Source organism: Phacochoerus africanus, chromosome 10 (assembly GCF_016906955.1).
Source record: "Phacochoerus africanus isolate WHEZ1 chromosome 10, ROS_Pafr_v1, whole genome shotgun sequence".
NCBI classification, from domain to species: domain Eukaryota; kingdom Metazoa; phylum Chordata; class Mammalia; order Artiodactyla; family Suidae; genus Phacochoerus; species Phacochoerus africanus.
Window position 1 is genome coordinate 117,424,321 of NC_062553.1, and position 19,215 is coordinate 117,443,535.

The 19,215-nt window shown below is 35.8% G+C and overlaps 1 long non-coding RNA gene across 1 annotated transcript in view; it reads right to left on the minus strand.

Annotated features, from left to right (window-relative positions):
• LOC125137922 (uncharacterized) overlaps positions 1 to 19,215 on the minus strand; it is a 369,450-nt gene that overhangs the window by 124,325 nt on the left and 225,910 nt on the right. The gene's annotated exons all lie outside the window — the stretch shown is intronic.

Sequence of the window (19,215 nt, forward strand, 5' to 3'; positions counted from 1 at the left end):
TACGTGGGGAAATAGTATATCAAAAGTAACAATTTTTAGCAAGCAATTTTTACATTTCACCTCCGCTTACTAAACTCTATGCCCGATAATTACAAGAAAAATGTCTCACAAATTTTTTTGTATGTGTCTCCAGTATGTAGCACAAGTCTGACATATAATAAGCTCTTCCCATATAGAATTACACTAGCAATTCAGGCTAAAAGATTTCAATAGAAAAGTCAGGATGGGATTTACTGCTTAGTATTACTTCTCCTTTTACTTTTTCTTATTATTATTATTACAATTACTACTAATATTCATTGTTTTAATTTTATTTTATGCTGTTTAGTATTATTTACTAAACTGTTTAGTGGGATTTACTGTTTAGTATTATTTCTCCTTTTACTTTTTCTTCTTCTTATTACAATTACTATTACTATTCATTGTTTTAATTTTATTTTATGCTGGAGTTTCTTTATTTTTTCCTTTTTTTTTTTAAGTTGTACCCCTGGCACACGGAAGTTCCAGGGGCAGGGATCAAACGCACACCACAGCAGCGACAATGGTGGATCATTTAACCACTAGGGCACTAGGGAACTTCTATACTGAAGTATAGTTGATTTACAGTACTGTAATTACAGTATTGTGTTCATTTCAGGTGAACGGCAAAGTGATTCAGTTACACATAAACACATATCTTTTTTTCAGACTATTATACCTTATAATATTATATAATAATATATCATATATTATTTTTTTCAGACTACTTTCCCCTGTAGGTTATTACAAAATATTGCATATAGCTCCCTGTACTATACAATAGGTCTTTTGTTGATTTACTATTTATTGTTGTTGTTGCTTTTGTTACTTGTTCTTTATTTTTTTGGTCAAGTATTCTAAGAGAAGATTCACAGCTGTTGCTGCTACTTCTTTTTCTTCTTCTTTTTTATCATCATTATTATCGTTATATTTTGTTGTGATTGTTATTGCTACTGTTCTCTACCAGGAAATCCAAATACAGGTTTATGCATGAATTTTTTAAAATGTAAGTGATACCAATGCACTCAGAGTAGGATATTAGAAAGTAAAAGATGTATTTTTATGACATCCATAGTCTCCTAGCTCGTGATGAACTAGAATCACGCTCACCAGAGTTCCTTGCCCTTTCACCATGGCTTTCAGGTAAAGGCATTTCCTCGTGGTTCACCTAGACCTCAGCTGCCTCAAGAGGTGGTTTCTCACTTCCTAATTTTCAGATTGTGGTCTTATTGATGTTTATGGGGGTTGCAACAGACAACTAAAGAATCTTCAAGGGGGTTAAAATTGGAGAATCACCCTTCTCTGCATAATTAAATGCTCTGCATTTCAGAATAGTTTATGGCTATTTACAATGATAAATTAGTGTGCTATGCACAAGGAGGACACCATAATTGGACTTCTGAAACAAAAAATACTGTCATCACTGGGAGCTACTAGTTGTAGGATTTGAGGAATACAGGCATAGAGTTCAAGAGGCTCCAAAGGACTGAATAATGTCTCAGATTAAATGTATTACTTAATTGTACAAGGGAAACATGAACTCCTAACAGAGGAAACAGTCCAAAAAAGATGTAAGCACGAATAGGTAAGTTCTAAGCAGAATCCAAAATGGCAGGGTAAACATTAAGTGAAGAACCATGACATGAGTGGACATTCATAGCAAAATGGATTAGAGGCAAAGCACGTACAGAACATGGTAAAATTCTGGATGCCATATATCAGAAAATAATAGTGGAAAGGCATAAGCCCAGAGACTGGCAACTGTGACATCAAGTAAAAGTAGGCTCAACCACAGAATACTCCTGTTGAGGATGAAGTGGTACTGATACAGAGCTTCCTTAATTTCTCAGTGTTTCTTTATTATTGAGTAATTTTAACCATTACCCAAAATGAAAATCTAATATATAGGTATCTCTTAGGTTGATAAGGCTCTAGAAATGTGGATATAAGCTGCTGGAGTGAAATGAATGCATAAGCGACAGTAGAAAAATCAAGATTTGACTCAGGCTTATCAACTCCCTTTTAAGAGAGGTTGCTGGTGCTTTGCCCATATTCCCTTTACTGGGCCAATGAATTTATCACCTGTAAGCTGAGTGTGGACTATTATGAGGTACAAAGGCAGCCTTCTCCAGAGAATTGTCTTTAGCTGGCAGAGCCTATCTCACTAGAAGATGCCTGAGAACTTCCGCACCTCCCTAAAGAGAAGGACATAAAATAACCACTGACTAGCTGATATGGGGTTTAAAATTGCAGCACCCAAGACACTTACTACAAGACATGACAACTCTGTGGTACTATTCACACTCCAGAGTGCCCAGTGGGATAGGCTTAATCTAGACTTCAGTGAAAACACACAGTTTTACTTAGCTTCTTGCTGTGCCATATCCTGCTCTACTTATATCCTTATGGGCTTCTTATGAGTCCACTCTAGGAGTGCTTGCATCAAATTACTTGACTCAGGCTGTGTCTCTCAGGAAGTGGATCTAAGGCATTCCTTTACTGATGTTTACTTATGAAATTTTAAAAAAAGAACCTTAGATATGGTGTGGGTTACGAACTTAGGAATAGATTGAGTCCTGATTCCATCAAGTATTGCTGTGTGACCTCTTTGAGCCTGTTTCCTTGTCATTAATGTGGGAATAATAATGTTAACCTCTTTACAAGGTCTAGAGAGGATTGTTAATAATCTTTATGCTAATAATAATACCCTGCATTTATGTATTAAAATCATACTAATTATATCTTATTTATCTATTCATTTATAACCCCTTATTATGTTTCTTCTATAGGCTAGTCACAGTCCTATACCTATACTATAGACTCTGTAATACAGTGATGAACAAATAACAAATAACTATTCTTATGAAAAATGAGGACAATAAATACTCAAAAAGAAAAGTATACAGTGATTTAGGCAAATACTATGAAAAAAATGGAGACAATAGGTGTAGTAATTTGGTTTTAATCCTCACAATAACCCTATGTTTTACAGGTGAGAAAATAGAGGATTAGAAAGGTTAACTATATTATTCAATATCATACAATCAATCGGGAAGAAAAGACAATGCAAATCCAGGCACATCTAACCTAATGGCTAAGCTAGTACATCAGAACATATGACAATCGCCATTGATAGTAACAACAACATTGAATAACTGATAAAGTATTCCACCTATGGTCATGAAGATTTTCCCCTATGTTTCCTTCTAGAAGTTTTACAGTTTCAGGTCTTATGTTTAAATCTTTAATCTATTTTGAGTTGATTTCATAAAGTGTTAAAATAAGGGTCCAATTTTATTCCTTGCATGTGGATATCCATGTTACCAATACTGTTTATTGAAAATACCATCATTCCCCCATTATGTATTCTTGGCATCCTTGTTGAAGATCAGTTGGCTGCATATTGTGGATATACTGCTGGGCTGGTTAATCTATTCCATTCATCTATGTCTATCTTAAGACCAGTACCATACAGTTTTGATTACTATAGCTTTAGCATATTTTGAAAGCAAGAAGCATGATGCCTCCAGCTTTGTTCTTCTACCTCAGAAATAATTTGACTATTTGTGGTCTTTTGCGGTTCCATAAAAATTACAGAGTTTTTTTTTTTTTTCCCTGCAAAAAAATTCCCATTGGGATTTTGATGGGAATAGCATTGAATCTATGGATTGCTTTGAGTGGTTTAGAAATTTTAACAATATTAAATCTTTCAATCCATAAACATGAATACCTTTCTATTTATTTGTTTCTTCTTATATTTTTTCATCAACATTTTTAATGTTCAGTATACAAATCTTTTACTTCTTTTGTTTAGTTTATTTCTAAGTATTTTATTATTTTTGATGCTACTGTAAATGAGGTTGTTTTTGTAACTTCCTTTTCAGATAATTTGTCTTTAGCATATGGAAATACAAGTGAATTTAGTGTGTTGATTTTGTTTCCTTCCTGCAATTTCAGTAAATTAGTTTATTAGTTCTAATAGGGTTTTTTTTTTCTTTTTAGGGCTGCATCTCAGCATATGAAAATTCCCAGGCTAGAGGTCAAATCCGAGCTTCAGCTGCCAGCCTAAGCCACAGTCACAGCAATGCAGGATCCAAGTCGTGTCTGCATCCTACACCACAGCTCATGGCAATGCCAGATCCTTAACCCACTGTGCAGAGCCAGGGATCGAACCCACAATCCTCATGGATACTAGTCCGGTTTGTTACTGGTGAGCCACAATGGGAACTCCTAGTTCTAATGGGTTTTTTAATGGAATCATTAGGATTTTCTTTTTTTTCTTTTCTTTTTTTTTTTTTTTTTAGGGCCACACCTGCAGCATATGGAGGTTGCCAGGCTAGGGGTCGAACTGGAGCTTTAGCTGCTGACCGACACCATAGGCACAGTAATGCCAGATCCGAGCTGTGTGTGCGACCAAAACCACAGCTCACAGCAATGCCAGATCCTTAACCCACTGAGCGAGGAGGCCAGGAATCGATCCCACAAACCTCATGGTTCCTAGTTGGATTCGTTTCCGCTGCTCCACAATGGGAACTCCTGGGATTTTCTATATATAAGATCATGTCTTCTGCTAAAAGGGACAATTTTAATTCTTCCTTTCTAATTTGCATAATTTAAGTTTTTTTTCCTTGCCTAATTTCTCTGGCTAGGATTTCCAGCATTACATGGAAAAGAAGTGTCAAGAGTGGGCATCCTTGCCTCTGTCCTTATGTTAGAGAAAAAGCTTTTATCTTTTTATTGCTTAGAATTATATTAGCTGTGGGCTTATCATACATGGTTTTTATTATGTTGATGTACTTTTCTATTTCTAGTTTGTTTGGAGATTTTATCATGAAGGGGTGAAACTTATCAAACACTTTTTTCTGCATTTATTGAGATGACCATGTGATTTTCATTCTTTATTCTATTAATGTGGGGTACAATATTAATTGATTTTCATATGTTGAACCACCCTTGCATCCCAGGGACAAATCCCACTTGGTATTGGTGTACAATCCTTTTAATACAGTGTTGAATTAGATTTGATAGTATTTTGTGGAGAATTTTTATGCCTGTATTCATCAGGGTTACTTCCTATGGTGTCTCTGTCTGTCTTTTCTGTCGGGGTACTTCTGTCCTCATAAATGGGTTGTAAGGAAGGGTTCCCTCCTCTTCGATTTTTTGGAAGCATTTGAGAAATATCAGTATACATTATTCTTTAAATGTTTGGTACAATTCACCAGTAAACCATCTGGTCCTGTGATCTTCTTTGTTAAGAGATTTTTGATTACTAAATCAGTCTCCTTATTTGTAATTGGTCTCTTCAGACTTTCTACTTTTTTTATGATTCAGCCATGGTAGCTTGTATATTTCAAGGAATGTATCCATTTCTTCTAGGTTATCCAGTTTGTTGGCATATAATTGTTTACAGTAGCTTCTTATGATTCTTTTTATCTCTGTGGCACCAGTTGTAATATTTCTTCTTTCTTCTTTTCTAAATATTTATATTATTTATTTGAGTGTTCTCTCTTTGTTGGTCTAGCTAAAGATTTGTCTTATAAAATCTAGCTAAAGATTTTATATAGTTAAAAATAATAAGAGGGAAACATCCAGCCGTTATACAACTGGATGTCAAATTCTGATGTAGTGTGCCTCTCCCCTCCCATTCAGAGTGCCCTGTGGTCAAAGGAGTATGCCAAAGGCTAGTTTGTCTGCTGATAAAATACTTTGTTTTCACATAAAATTATTTGCCACTCTAATGAGTAATTATTCTCTTCCATTGGAAAGTTTTTACATCTACGTAGTTGAGAAGTTAGAAAATTATTCTTATTTCTTATCATTTTAAGATTTTTAGTCACCAGGATATTCATCTTAAGTATGTAAAAAATGTCTCTAAGACAAATCATACAACACAAATTAAGAATAAATAATAGCCTAGATAAGGAAAAATAAAGAAAGGATAACTATATTTATTGAGGTTAATTTTATTTAAAGATATCCTAATATCATTACTTGAGATCATTCTATCCCATTTCACATTGTTGCCTTAGTTTAATGGAAAAATATGTTTGTCATGAACTCCAAGTGTTAATAAAGAAAACTGATGAATAGGTTTCAAATCCTTTTAAAAATAAATATATGTTAAATTCAGTTACTTCTCTATGCGGGATTAAATGGATGTAGAGGGAAGAAAATAGGACCCAGAATTCAGAAATAAATTCTTATTTCACAGTGGTCTTAGATATTTTGAAAAATTAGTACCAAAGAAATGAATGAGCTACTCTATATGGTAACCAATGTCTGTATCTTTATTTTATTATAAAAATTATCTTTAAAATTTGGATTAATGAAGATAGATCCCATATTTTATCAAATAAAGGTAGGATGGAAAACTAAGCAGAGACTCCAAAAGACACTACCTAAATTATCTATGGCTGACTGTAGATCACTCCAAAATTTACCCCAAACTTACCCCAAATTATCCCCAAGCTTAACAAATTCAAACAAAAATTATTATTTCTATGAGTCAAGAATCTTGCTGTGGCTTAGATTGGTGTTTATGGCTTAATCTCTGAGAAGTCTACAATCAAGGTGTTATCTGGGGCTGCAGTTATCTCAGTCTCAAGTGGAGGGGAATCTACAATGAAGTCCACTCAGATGGCTGTTTATGGGTCTCAGGTCTTTGCTAGCTAAAGTCTAGAACTATCAGCTTCTTGCCATGTGGCCTTCTCTACATCATGGCAGCTAGTTTCTCCTGGAGTACAGATTCTGAGAGAATGATCCCAAGACAGGAGATACAGTCTTTTTAAATGTCATCTTTGAATTGGTATCCCATCATATCTGTTATATTCAATTCATTAGAAGCCAGTAACCAAACCCAGCCTAACTTAAAACAAAGGATTACATAAGGATTTGTGAATGAGGATTCAGGGATCGTTTGGGGCTTTGTAGAGTCTGTCTTCCAGAGCCTGTATCTACTTATGACCCTCAGTGCTAACAGACATATTTCCTTTTCCTCTTAGACACCCGAAAACAGTCCATTTTCTTCTCCAGTGCTTGGACATCATGAATGAATGAAAACCAGTGGAACCCAAGGGTAATGAACAAATAACTCTAGTACTATACAGTTTGGTTTCAAAGCTCAAGGTGGATTAAATGGGGCTTATCCATGTGATCTCAGAATGGCATTAACTCCCTAATGTATATAAGAAAAAGATTCATGTCTTTATCTAATTTTTCCAGGTATCTAAAAAACGTTTAGATTGTTTGTTTGTTTGTTTCTCTTTTTTCCCCCTTTGCCTTCCCTCAATTATATCTTACTTTTGATTCTTTACTCTTTGATCTTCATTGGGGATCATGTCCCAAACATCATTACTATACAGACAAACTGGGCAGATGGAAAGTGTTACCAAAGGTCTTAGCCTCTGCTAGGTATAGCTTCTAATGAAAGGAATTAAGGAGGAAAAGATTATTCCTTTGTCTGATTTTTTAACCTAGCTAAATGTAGCCATTTTTGTCTGAGGTCACTAAAACCTAAATTTCATTATGCATACTCTGGGTATACATACTTCAGAAATAAATTTAGCCACAACAGAATCTATTATTATTAAAAGGCTAAAGTGTGTAATTTGCATTTTATTCAGGAGACTTGGCTCTTCCCATAAGCTAACAGTTGGTTAACACTGGGACCTGGTTCTTTCTCCTGCATTTAAATCCCAGTTCTAAGACTGTCAATGTTTAAACACAAGCTTGAATAAAGGGGTATACAAAAAGTTCTATAGTTAAGTTCTATAGTTAAATACAACTATTTTACAGGCTCAGTCTCCTTAATGTACCTTATTTGGCACATGCAATTCACACTATGCTGGGAAAAATAAATTAAAAGTGTAAAATTTTAATAGCGTATTATGCTTTCTCAATTTTTCCCATTTTTTTAACTCTAAAACACCAAGTTCCATTTTGCTGCCATTTTTCTCCCTTTAATGACCTTCATTAAATTCTAAAATTCTGAACCCTACTTGTGAAAATGTAATGATAAAATAAACTAGTAGCAAAGTTGAATGGAATCCAGTTCTAAAATCCCTTGCTTCACTCAGCTGCTTCTTAGATACCTGAAATGTGCTTCTTAATTTAGAAAGGAAAATTGCAGTGAGGCTGCAATCCTGCATTTCAGAGACAAGGGAGCAGGAAATGATTTGCAGTTGATTGAAAGGTGGTGTTTGCACTTAGGATTTCCACAGCTTTCCAATTTTAACCTTGGAGCTTACCTATCTTTGATTTTAAAAATTAGATCCAATCCATATTCTGGATATCTCCTCTTTTGAGGTGCATCTTGGCTGTGGATAAGAAAAATGAAGGCTACATGCTCAGTCCTAAAAGAGGAAAGAGCAAAACAGAATGTGATGGAAATAAATGGAGGCTACATTTAGCTTTTCTCTGAGCCAAGGATAAGGAGTTGATTTCTCCTTTAATTTAACCCTTGAATTGTCACTAAGAAATAAAGAGCTCTAGAGAATATTCTATTGCATTTTCCATTTCCAAGCAGAAAAACAAAGTTATAGAATGAGAAAACTTTTTTAAAATTTTCATTGCAAGATGTTATGAGTAAATATGGTAGAATTGAGTATAAAATATTTATGTATATATGCATATTTTTGTATGGAGATATGCAAATAAAGTTTGAAGCAAGGTTTAAATCTCATTGTTTTCCTAAAATGTAGGATAATGGGTTTGTTTTCCAGGTTAAGCTATGCTTTGTTTTCTAAAAATAAACTGTATCATTCTTCATTTAAAAGGACAGTCTGGGAAAACTGACTGCTGTCCAAGAGACTGCTATTAACAATTCTTAGTCAAGGCCTCCTATGTCTGAGTTCTGAATTAACTAGCATAGTGTACCTGGCAAGCTCTCAGTTTACATTGGTTAAGTAACTGAATAGAGCAATGAAAGAAATAAGGAAGAAAAAGAAAGGAGAGAGATTGAGAGAGAGAGATTGATACGGAGATCGAGAGAGAGAAAGGGAAGAAGGATATAAATGGCACAAAATTTTATCAATTGGATATCACACCAACAAAAGCTTTCTCCACTTGACTTCCAGGAATATCACTCTTTCCTTTTTCCTCCTGCTTGCTTCCCTACTTGTGCCTTTTCATTCTCCTATGAAAGTTTCTTTTTATTACTCTAATTTGTAAAAATTGGGCCTAGTCCTCAGCTATTGATTTTTCTCTGTTTTGCCAATTCCCAGAATCTCTCTTCATGACTTTATTATACCAATAATCCAACCCACCCACCTAATATATATCTAAACTCAAGTGCTTTCCTGAGCCCTGGATTTATTTTCTTAACTTCCAACTTGAACCCCCATTTAGATATCAAGTGGCCGTTTCAATGTCAACTTTTACCAAACAGAACTCTTGATTGATATACCCTCTCTTCTAATCTCTTCCTTCCTCAGTCTTCCCCAGATCTACCAATGATATTGTCTTTATTCAGTTTTTCAAACTAAATCTTAAAGACTTTAAAAATTTCTTTTCTTTTACTGCCCCAGTCATCAATCCTTTCACATGCCCTGTTAGTTCAAAGGAGATCCCAAATCTCACCATTTTACTTTGTCCATGGCTGTTATAGAAACTTGTTCAACTGGTTCTTTTCTTGCCTAGATGATTCGATTAGTCTGACAGTATTCCTGCTTCCCCTTTGCCCCTTGTTTCAATCAAAGTCTAACTAGATAAACAAATCATAATAGAGAATTTTCCATCCAAAGGCTGAAGTTCAAAAAGAGGAGGCATAACCAGAGCCCAAAAGTATGTTCACTGCTGATGTAGAACCATGGTAATTCACTCAGATCATAATCAGTGATGAGGCAGAGAGAGAAGATTTAAAAAAAGATCTGGCTTCTCTGTTTCCTCCATCTGCTAGTGTCTCACTCAGCTACTTCATAAGGAGGCCTAGAAAATACAGTACAAAGGGTCCATCCCATCCTCCAATGACATGGAACAGAACATGAGAAAGGAAAGGATGCATATGAAAGCAATTGGGCCAAGGAACCATCAGCTCTGACCCCTCTCTCCACCCTACTTATAGCTTATTGTCCTCAAAAGCAAGAGTGAACTACATGAAAAGAATATATATCATCCCAAGTGTCCCAAACTTCCAATGGCTATATCATGCTCTAAATAAAATACAAAGTTCTTAATATGACCTATAATCCCTCATGTAACCTAGCCACTCTCTACCATTCTAATTTCTTCCTAATGCTTTCCTTTTCCTCATCTCATTTTAGCACATAGCCTTTCTTGCATTTCTTTGAATATGCCTAGCAAATCTTCTTCCCCAAGAGCTTAGCCATCTGTTTGGTAAATGGTTTCCCTTGTTTACTAAGTTTTTTTCCTAGGTCTGGTCGGGACTGTGTTCAAATATCCCTTCCCCAGAGACCACTCATTTACAAGATTGACTCCCCCATTATTGTTTTTTTGTTTGTTTGTTTGTTTGCCTTTTTAGGGCTGCACCCGCAACATACGGAGGTTCCCAGGCTAGGGATCTAATCGGAGCTGCAGCCGCTGGGCTAAGCCACAGCCACAGCAAGGCAGTATCCGAGCCGCATCTACGACCTACACCACAGCTAACAACAACGCTGCATCTTACACCACTCAGCAAGGCCAGGGATAGCACCCACATCCTCATGGATGTTAGTCGGGTTCCTTAACTGCTGAGCCACAAAGGGAACTCCTGACTCCCCCATTAATTTATGTCTCTTGCCCTGCCTTATTTTTCTTCTCAGCACTATCACTACCTCACTCTGTACAGAATTCATGTTTGTTTATTGTTTTTCTTCCCTTCTAGAAGATAAGCTTCCTTAGGGTAAAGCTTCACTTATTTGCTAACATATCCCCAGTGCTTAGATCAATGCCAAGCAAATAGGAAATCAATAGGTATTTGTTCAGTAGGGGAATATAAATAAATTTCTTTTCTTATCCCTATAGAAATTTTGGCTTAGATTTCAAAATTTGTTTTTATCCAACAGTTTCTTTTAAAGTAAATTCTTTGGAACCAGAACACATTTTTAACAAACAGCTCTATAGATGGCAAGGTGGTAGATAGCTTTTTAGTTGACTCTACTCAGAGTGTGGCTACAGTATAATCAATTCAAATCAAAGTGAATGGAAAACCAAAGTAGATTATTATATTTAAACAATATGAATTTTTGAATACTAATCATTATAAAAAGTATATTAAAGGAAACATAAAATCTCACCATACATACAATTTTGACATTAAAACTAATCTTATATGGCACCTAGTCAAACTCCAAGCCAAAGAGGAAATTGCCTTTTGAAACAAATCTGTGAAAAGGTCATTTACTCTGTATGAATATACCTAATGAGAAAAACTAACTGTGTTGTAAGGCATTGTCCCCACCAGATGAATCTGAGCTCATTCTACAATTTATTAAAATCTATTACAATGTCTCTCATCATCTAATATCTGCCAATGTTTACCATTTTGTCTTCTGAATTTATAGTGGGTAAACATAACCCCCTTTTATATAACAGCTCATCAATTATTTGGAGGTAGCCACTATGTCCTTCCTAAAATTCTTCCTCTCTATGTTATATATCCTACTTCTTCTAATCCATTCACATACAGCTTGATTTTCAGACCTCTTCATAGGTTAATCACCCTCCTCTATATATGCTCCTGCTTGACAATTTCCAGAGCTGGATTTCTCTATTAGTTAGCTATTGGAGTATAACAAAACACTCCAATATCCAGTAGGTTAAAACATAAACCAATTTTATGACTCATGAGTCCATTTGTGGTATCATTTTCTAGTCTCAGCTAGGCTTGGACATCCTTGGACAGCTGTGAGTCAGGTCGGAGATTCTGGTGATGTTGGCTGAGCTCCCTTACATGTGTGTCCGCTAGTGCTAGAGAGGTTTAGAAAACTTCAACTGAGGCAACTGGCTTCTCTTCCATGTGATCTTCATCTCCAAGCAGGCTAGCTCAGGTTTGCACAGACCACTAAGAGGGAGAAGCAGCATAAGAACAATAGAAGCCAGAGTTCAGGATGGGTGTCATGCCATTGGACTCTAGTTTCTTGGCCAAAGCTTATTAACAGTCCAGCACAGAATCAAGGAATGGGAAAAATACTCCACTTCTTTGTGAAAGGAGCTACAGTGTCACGTTGCAAAAGTAGTAAATAAATGGAGAGAAAAAAACAGAATTATTTTTGCAGTCAATCTGCTACAATTTCCAAGCTGGACCAAGCATGTACTTAGTGTTCTAGAAAAACAGAAACATCAAAAAGAGGGGGATGGAGATAGAGATAAGAAAGCATTTGGTATTTAATATATTGTTTTCATTTATTGAAATAATCATTTTAGAAATAATTAGAATTTAGTCGTATACATTGTTTATTTTACAGATCGTTATTGATATTTATTTTGAATGACATATGGAGAAGAAGGCCACCATAAGCCTTTCAGTGCTTATGAAATATTTTTAATTTAAGCTTTTAGTTGATGCCCGTTGCCACCAAACTGCACAATCACTTGACCCCCAAAAGAAGTTGGAGACTTTTGGTAACTCAAAGGACTGTAGGCTCTCCTCCAACAAGATATCACTAACTACATGCTAAAACTGCCACCACTGCCTGATGCCAAACTTTAACCTCCAGAGTGTATTGACTGCTTTTTACTCCTACTTTACAAATCTCACAAAATATTCTCTTGTGGCCAACCTGTTACAAATTTTTAAATTAATTTTTATTGTGTTAAGTGGCACCCTGGGTTTTGATAGTATGCCAGGGTTCAACAAAAGACCACAGGGAATAGAAATAGAGATGTCCCTAGGTCTCACAGGGCCTGGAGGCAGTATGTTGCCTGCAGGGGTCATGTGGGGACATCAAGGCAGAGGGCAGAGAAAGAGAGTGAGGCAGGACTTGGGATATATGCTTTTATTAGAGTCTGCAAGTAGAGTGCTTCAGGATTATCAGGCTAAGGTTGGATTGATCAATTCGAATCAAAAAAAGATGAAGTTTTGGTAAACCTTCTGGGGTTGGGTAGTATCCTGTCTAAGGGGGCACAACAGGAAGCCCCTGGGAGGCAGGGAAGAGTGCTTATCACAAGGGCATTATGGAGTCATATCAGGATATCTGGTTTACTTATGACTCTGGGGCTTTTTTCTAGGGCATATGCCAGGGGGCTGAGGGTGGGGCTAAGCTCAAGCCCCACCTGTGACCCCCTCAGTAGTCCACTTGGCTACACAAAAGGGATACCATGGCAGCAGTATTACCAAGTAGTTTAGCTAAACTCTCAACAGAATCTAACCTGAAACCATAAATAGAAAGGAATTCTAGAAAACGTTTAGTTTAGCTAAGTTGACACAATAGGAAAACAACTCAATTTACCTTTTTCAACTTGAGATACAGGTAAGGATGTATTAACCTTACTTATCCCCCAAAGAAAGAGTGGAAAAAACAAACAAACAAACAAAAAAAAAACCTCATGCTTCCACTAACATGGTGTACATGAAGTTCATACAACCAAAATAAAAAAAAAATCAAAACCAAAACCCACTAACCATCTCTCCAAAAAAAGGATAAACGCCTCCATGTCACTTTCTTTTTTTTTCTTTTTACCTAAAGAAGCTAAGGCACATTTTAAATGCTAAATAAGGTTAAGTAGTATTAACACACTTATGTTAAATTATAGAGGTTATGGAATTTTTTAAAAAAGGAATTGATGAGTTCATGCACAGATATTCATATAAAAATAAGGAAGAGATCCTCATAAGTTTTAGTGTGTAGCTGATAATTATAATTTGGCATTTCTTTATTTCCTTTGCCCTCAGTGAGCTCCTCTATAGATCACAATTCCTTGCCTAAGAGGATGATGCAAACCTGTATTGATGGAAGTTTTGGGCTTTAGCAGTCCTGCCCGTTCTGTATTAAGTACTTGTAGTTTCCAATTTCCTTTATCATAAAACATGGGGCACTAAGAGGGTACCCAAGGTATCTACTTCATTCCGGGCATATGTCTTCTTCCCCCATAGTAGCAAACTGATTCTCTCTGAAGAGTCAGGATCAATTATTTCAGAAAGTATAGTAATCCCCTCCTTTGCCAGCAGATTCATTGTCATGAGAATTCTAAAGTGGCCAAATGGCAGTCTATACTGCTAGTTTAATAAGGCAATTGTGTCCTCTGGTGGGAGTATTCATTCCTTGGGAACTAAGACGTATCGAGCAGCAGAGCCCAAAGACATGAGGGCAGGAAGTAAAGATTCCACAAGTAGTTTACTCACTAGGGGTAAGGGTAAAAGAATCACCCCCAAATTTTATCCCTTGTTTCCTGAGTTATGAGTGTATGCTGTGGGATAAACAGAACTAAGTTGGTCATAGATTTACAACATAGATTACATTCTGGGAGACATTATTCTAACACCAGAAGTTGATATGCCCATCTGGCCCAGTATCAATCTCCTAAAAGCTTTTTCACCCTTTTGTCACGCTAGCTGCTTTAGGGAGATGATGACCATGGGAATCAACAAACTCCACAAGCATGAACCATTTCCAGACACATCAACTTTTCCTTCACCCTAAAAGTCATGTCTTAGTGTGTTCCAGATACTTGGACTGGAGCAGCAAACTATTGAATTTTGGTGGCATTTATCTCCATCCTTCTGATACACATGGACACTATCGATGTGTCTAAAGAAAATATTCCTTCCTTCTCAGCATGAGAAGGAAGAAGTCTATCATTCTATCATTAATGAATTCTATCATTAATTGAATGACTTCTTGACATTCTGGAATGGAGAGGCATCAAAGTATCTATTGACAAGGTAACGACATTGGACTAGCAAGTTGATAGGGCCTTAGTAGAGGACAGTGAAGGTGTACTTCTGACCCTTCCAGGTGAAAGCAAGCAGCTCCCAATAAACAGATAGGACATAAAAATCAAGGTAAAGCATTTGTTACATTAATTTATGCATTCCAGGTGCTGGAGATCATATCCATTTGCTCAAGCATCAAAATCACATCTGAAATGGTGGCCACAAGTGAAATCACCATCTGGTTGTTTATGATAATTTGCTGTCACTCTGCAAGAACCAGCTCTTTTCTGTGTAGGCCACATAGGTGAGTTGAATGGGGATATGGTAAGATTCATCATACCACACTTCTTTCAGATCTGCGAAAACGGCAATAATCTCTGCAAAACTCCCAGGATGCAACTTCTATTTGGTAGGCAGAGGCAGTTCTAATGCTTTCCACATAGCCTTTCCTGACATAATAGCTTCCAAACTCCTTTGAGAATAAATAAAATAATTCCAAGAGGAAGATATATGATAAAAAAAAAAAAGAAATGGTAAATGTTGGTATTCGGCCAGTTGCTAAGGATGTCTATTCCAATGTGATTATTTTTTCTTTCTTTCTTTTTAGTGCCACACCCACAGCATATGGAAGTTCCCAGGCTAGAGATAGAATTGGAGCTGCAGCTGTTGGCCTACGCCACAGCCATAGCAATGTGGGATCCTTAACCCACTGAGCAGAGCCAGGGATCAAACCTGCATCCTAGGGACACTAGTCAGGTTTGATACCACTGAGCCCCAATGGGAACTCTCCTAATAAGATTTTGGAACTAAAGAAATAGCCACAGGGTTAGTTCAGGAAACCACTGAGCCCACTATGAGATGGACCTTAACTAGGTGTTTACAAACCACCTAACCTCTATAAGCTCTTACCCAGATTGGTGACCCACACTGGTGGTTTGGGTCTCCAAAGCATAGTGGCAGTTTGGAGCCAGTGTCCAATTATATCCATAAATGCTTTTTAGATACACTTCTGAAGTGTAGAGATTCAGTCTTTCCTTTATGCAAGATACTCTGAATTTATGAAAGGGCTCAAGTCTGAGAACTGTTTGAGAGGTTGCAACCATTTACTGTGGTAATTCAAGTAAGGATTCTGTTCACCAGACCTAGAGCTTTTCCACTTATGCCTATCAAGTGACAGTTTAATAGCCTACTCATTTATTTTAGTTTTGAGAACACCATGTACAATTAGCCAAGAGCATCAATCTCTGAACTTCAAGCCATTCTAGCAACTGTTTTGCCTCTGTCCAGTAACCATTTATAGTAACAATACTCATAACCATGATTGCCTTTGGAAATAAAATGCACAACTTGGCCTCTGCCAAGCTGGGACACATCATCCATATTGAATCAAGGATCCTAACTCAGTGGTAGACAGTTCCCACTGTCATTCTTGCCTATAGAGAATAAACAACACGAAGATCTTGAAGAAAACTAGAATTCCTTTCTGGATATCTGCTTTACAGCTTTTGTGAAGGAAATAATCGCCTCTGCACAGTACAAAGAATTTAATAAATTGAGAGATGCTTTCATGATAAATTCATTCTAGAATTCTGAATTTCTTTAGCTTTTGGATGCCTTCCTCTACAGTGTACCAAGGAAATTATGACACTTCAACTTAATTTAGTGTAGGTCATATGTGAATTGAGTGTTTAGTGGCTAGTCCAAGAAAACTGTTACTTCTAGTCACCAGAGCTAACCTATTGAATCTATGCTTATTAACAAATTCAATCTGATCCAAAACTACATTTCTTCCATCCTGTCCCGGTAGCTTTAGAATCTACCTCCATATCTGGAATAGTAAATCTCAGGATATTTTGCATCTGCCTCCTGGGACCTTCTTGTCCATGCCAGAACTTGAACCTGGTTATAGGTCTACAAGCAGTAAGAACTGGTAAGTCCTCCCCATTTGGGGGTAATCCCCCCCCCTCATCATTGCTCTACATTTAACACATGCAACCTTGTGATTTTTATGAATTAACTTTGTATTATAATGCAGCACTCTCATGTTTACACTTTGAGGTTTGGTTTTCAGAAACTTTGGCCCCATGCCTGGAAGAGCTAAGGGCCTTTATTTAGGGCAAAGTCCTAAAATTCTGCTTTCTTATCCAGAACTTAAGGTGGAAAATTAAACCACTGTGTTCCCCACTTTCTTTCTTCGAGTTCTCCAGTGTACTCTCAAGTAACCAACAAATTCCTTTATGGTCTTTATTTTCACACTGCTTTATTTTCAAACCAGCACTGGTCAACTTAAAGTATTATGTTTTATAATGATGTGATTTTAGGTGTCCTCGTAATCATTTAACTAATTGCTTTGCTATTGCATGGCATGAACAACCAGTGTCACTTTTACCACCTACAACAAGGGTATTAATGCAGTTAAACTTAATTAGATTAGAAAATCAATTCCAGATGTCCCAGAAAGTATCCTTAAGTTTTTATTTCTCTAGAACTACTTCAGTATCAATTTCAATGTCACAGTTTTATCAGGGATCAAAACCACAATATAATCAATGGAGTAAGATGTGTTATAAAGACTATAAATATTCCACATTTGCAGTTCTTGGTAAAGAAGTTTACGGGAAGTTGTTGCCTCTCATCCAGTGGTAGACTGGAGGTCATTGTAGGTTGGTTGGCCAGAAGTCAGAAAGAAAAGTTACACGTGTAGTTTAGTAATCCTTTCTTCACTCATATTTACCTTCTGTAAAGCCGTTACTCAATTTTGCATTTGATTTTTAAAATCATATTTACATACATGACAAAATTTTCTATTGGCTACTCTTCATGCTTCTAGTTCTCTGCACAATTTCTCAATATTGTCATATTGTGTTTAACATATACAGTATATTTATTTTAGTCTTAGACTTTAACTGTATTTATTATCTGAATACCCTATGGATTTGTTGTTACTGTATGTTTTATTTGTTTTAAATAGTTATTATGTTAGCTGAAATTTTAACATGCCTGGTTATTTTGATTAGGCATCTTCCATTGAATATCTTAAAATGTACAAATAATTTGAGTCTTAGTTATTTTTTCCTCCACACTGTATTTGAATTTCCTTCTAGTAAGTGGCTAAGGTAATAAGGATAGAACCATAGCAAATATGTAAAAGTCTAAGGACTTATAATAACAAAAATACTCTCCCTGGTCAGCAATGAAGTTTCCTAGGGCACCAAAATATCATTCTAAAATTGATTAATAAGTAAAAGAATACATATTTATCATTATTTTCTACATAAACTCTAATAAAATCTAAGCAAATAGTTGATTAAATGTTTTTTAAAAGAGAATTGTAGCTAATAAATAGAGGGGGAAACATGGGAATTGAAAAAAATCACATTTTGGAATTCCCTTGTGGCGAATCTGGTTAGGGATCTGGCATTGTCACTGCAGTGGCTTGGGTCACTGCTGTGGCATAAGTTAGATCCCTAGCCCAGGAACTTTGCATGCTGTGGGTATAGCCAAAAAAAAAAAAAAATCACCATCTGTAGACTCTAATGAAATGATTTTTTTAAAAAAAACTATTTTGCTAAAAATATTACAGTAAAATGCTGATGGGGAAATTTACAATGGAAAAGATAATAATTAATTTATAACTCTTATAACCAGGAGTATGTATCTCATGAACCCATGTTATATGGAAGCCCAAGTAACCGCTTTTAAAGAAGTATCGCTTCCCTAAATTGATCCTAAATTTAATAAAACTTCTAGATATAATTACCAGTTTAAAGACACTACTAACCTAGCAACCAGATAAACATAAAATTATATATATATATAATATCATAATATCAGTGTAAAAAAACACAAAGTATGGGGATATTATGGAATTAAAAATATCAAAGACAGAAGAACAGAGAATGTATAGTAACTTTAGTAGATAAGCTGTATGTATCTGATACGTGGTTTTTATCCGAGAATTATAGGTGTGAGTTATTTATTTGTATAATTCAGTTAGTGATATCCTTTTACAAGAGGTAGAATATTTTTGTAAGTCAGTCTCAATATCGAACATTATTTTATGTGCAAAGCTTTATAACTATATCTGATTGATTTGACAATGTCAGTTATTCCTAAAATTTTAGTTTCCAGTTTCTTTGTTCCTTCTTTTTACCAACCCTAATACTTTTATAAAATGTAAGTTATTTGTGAATAATGCTTACAAGCAGCAATTGCTGATATTAAAAGATTAATGAGTTACATTTCTTAACTCAAAAGTTCCCCATAAGTTGATATAGATAAGTTTTATAATTCTTTTTGTGAGTTTATAGTAGAATGTAAACTCCAAAGCAAGGCGCACTGAAATTTTTAAAGTTCTTTTTATCCTCAATGGAAATACAGTGATGTTG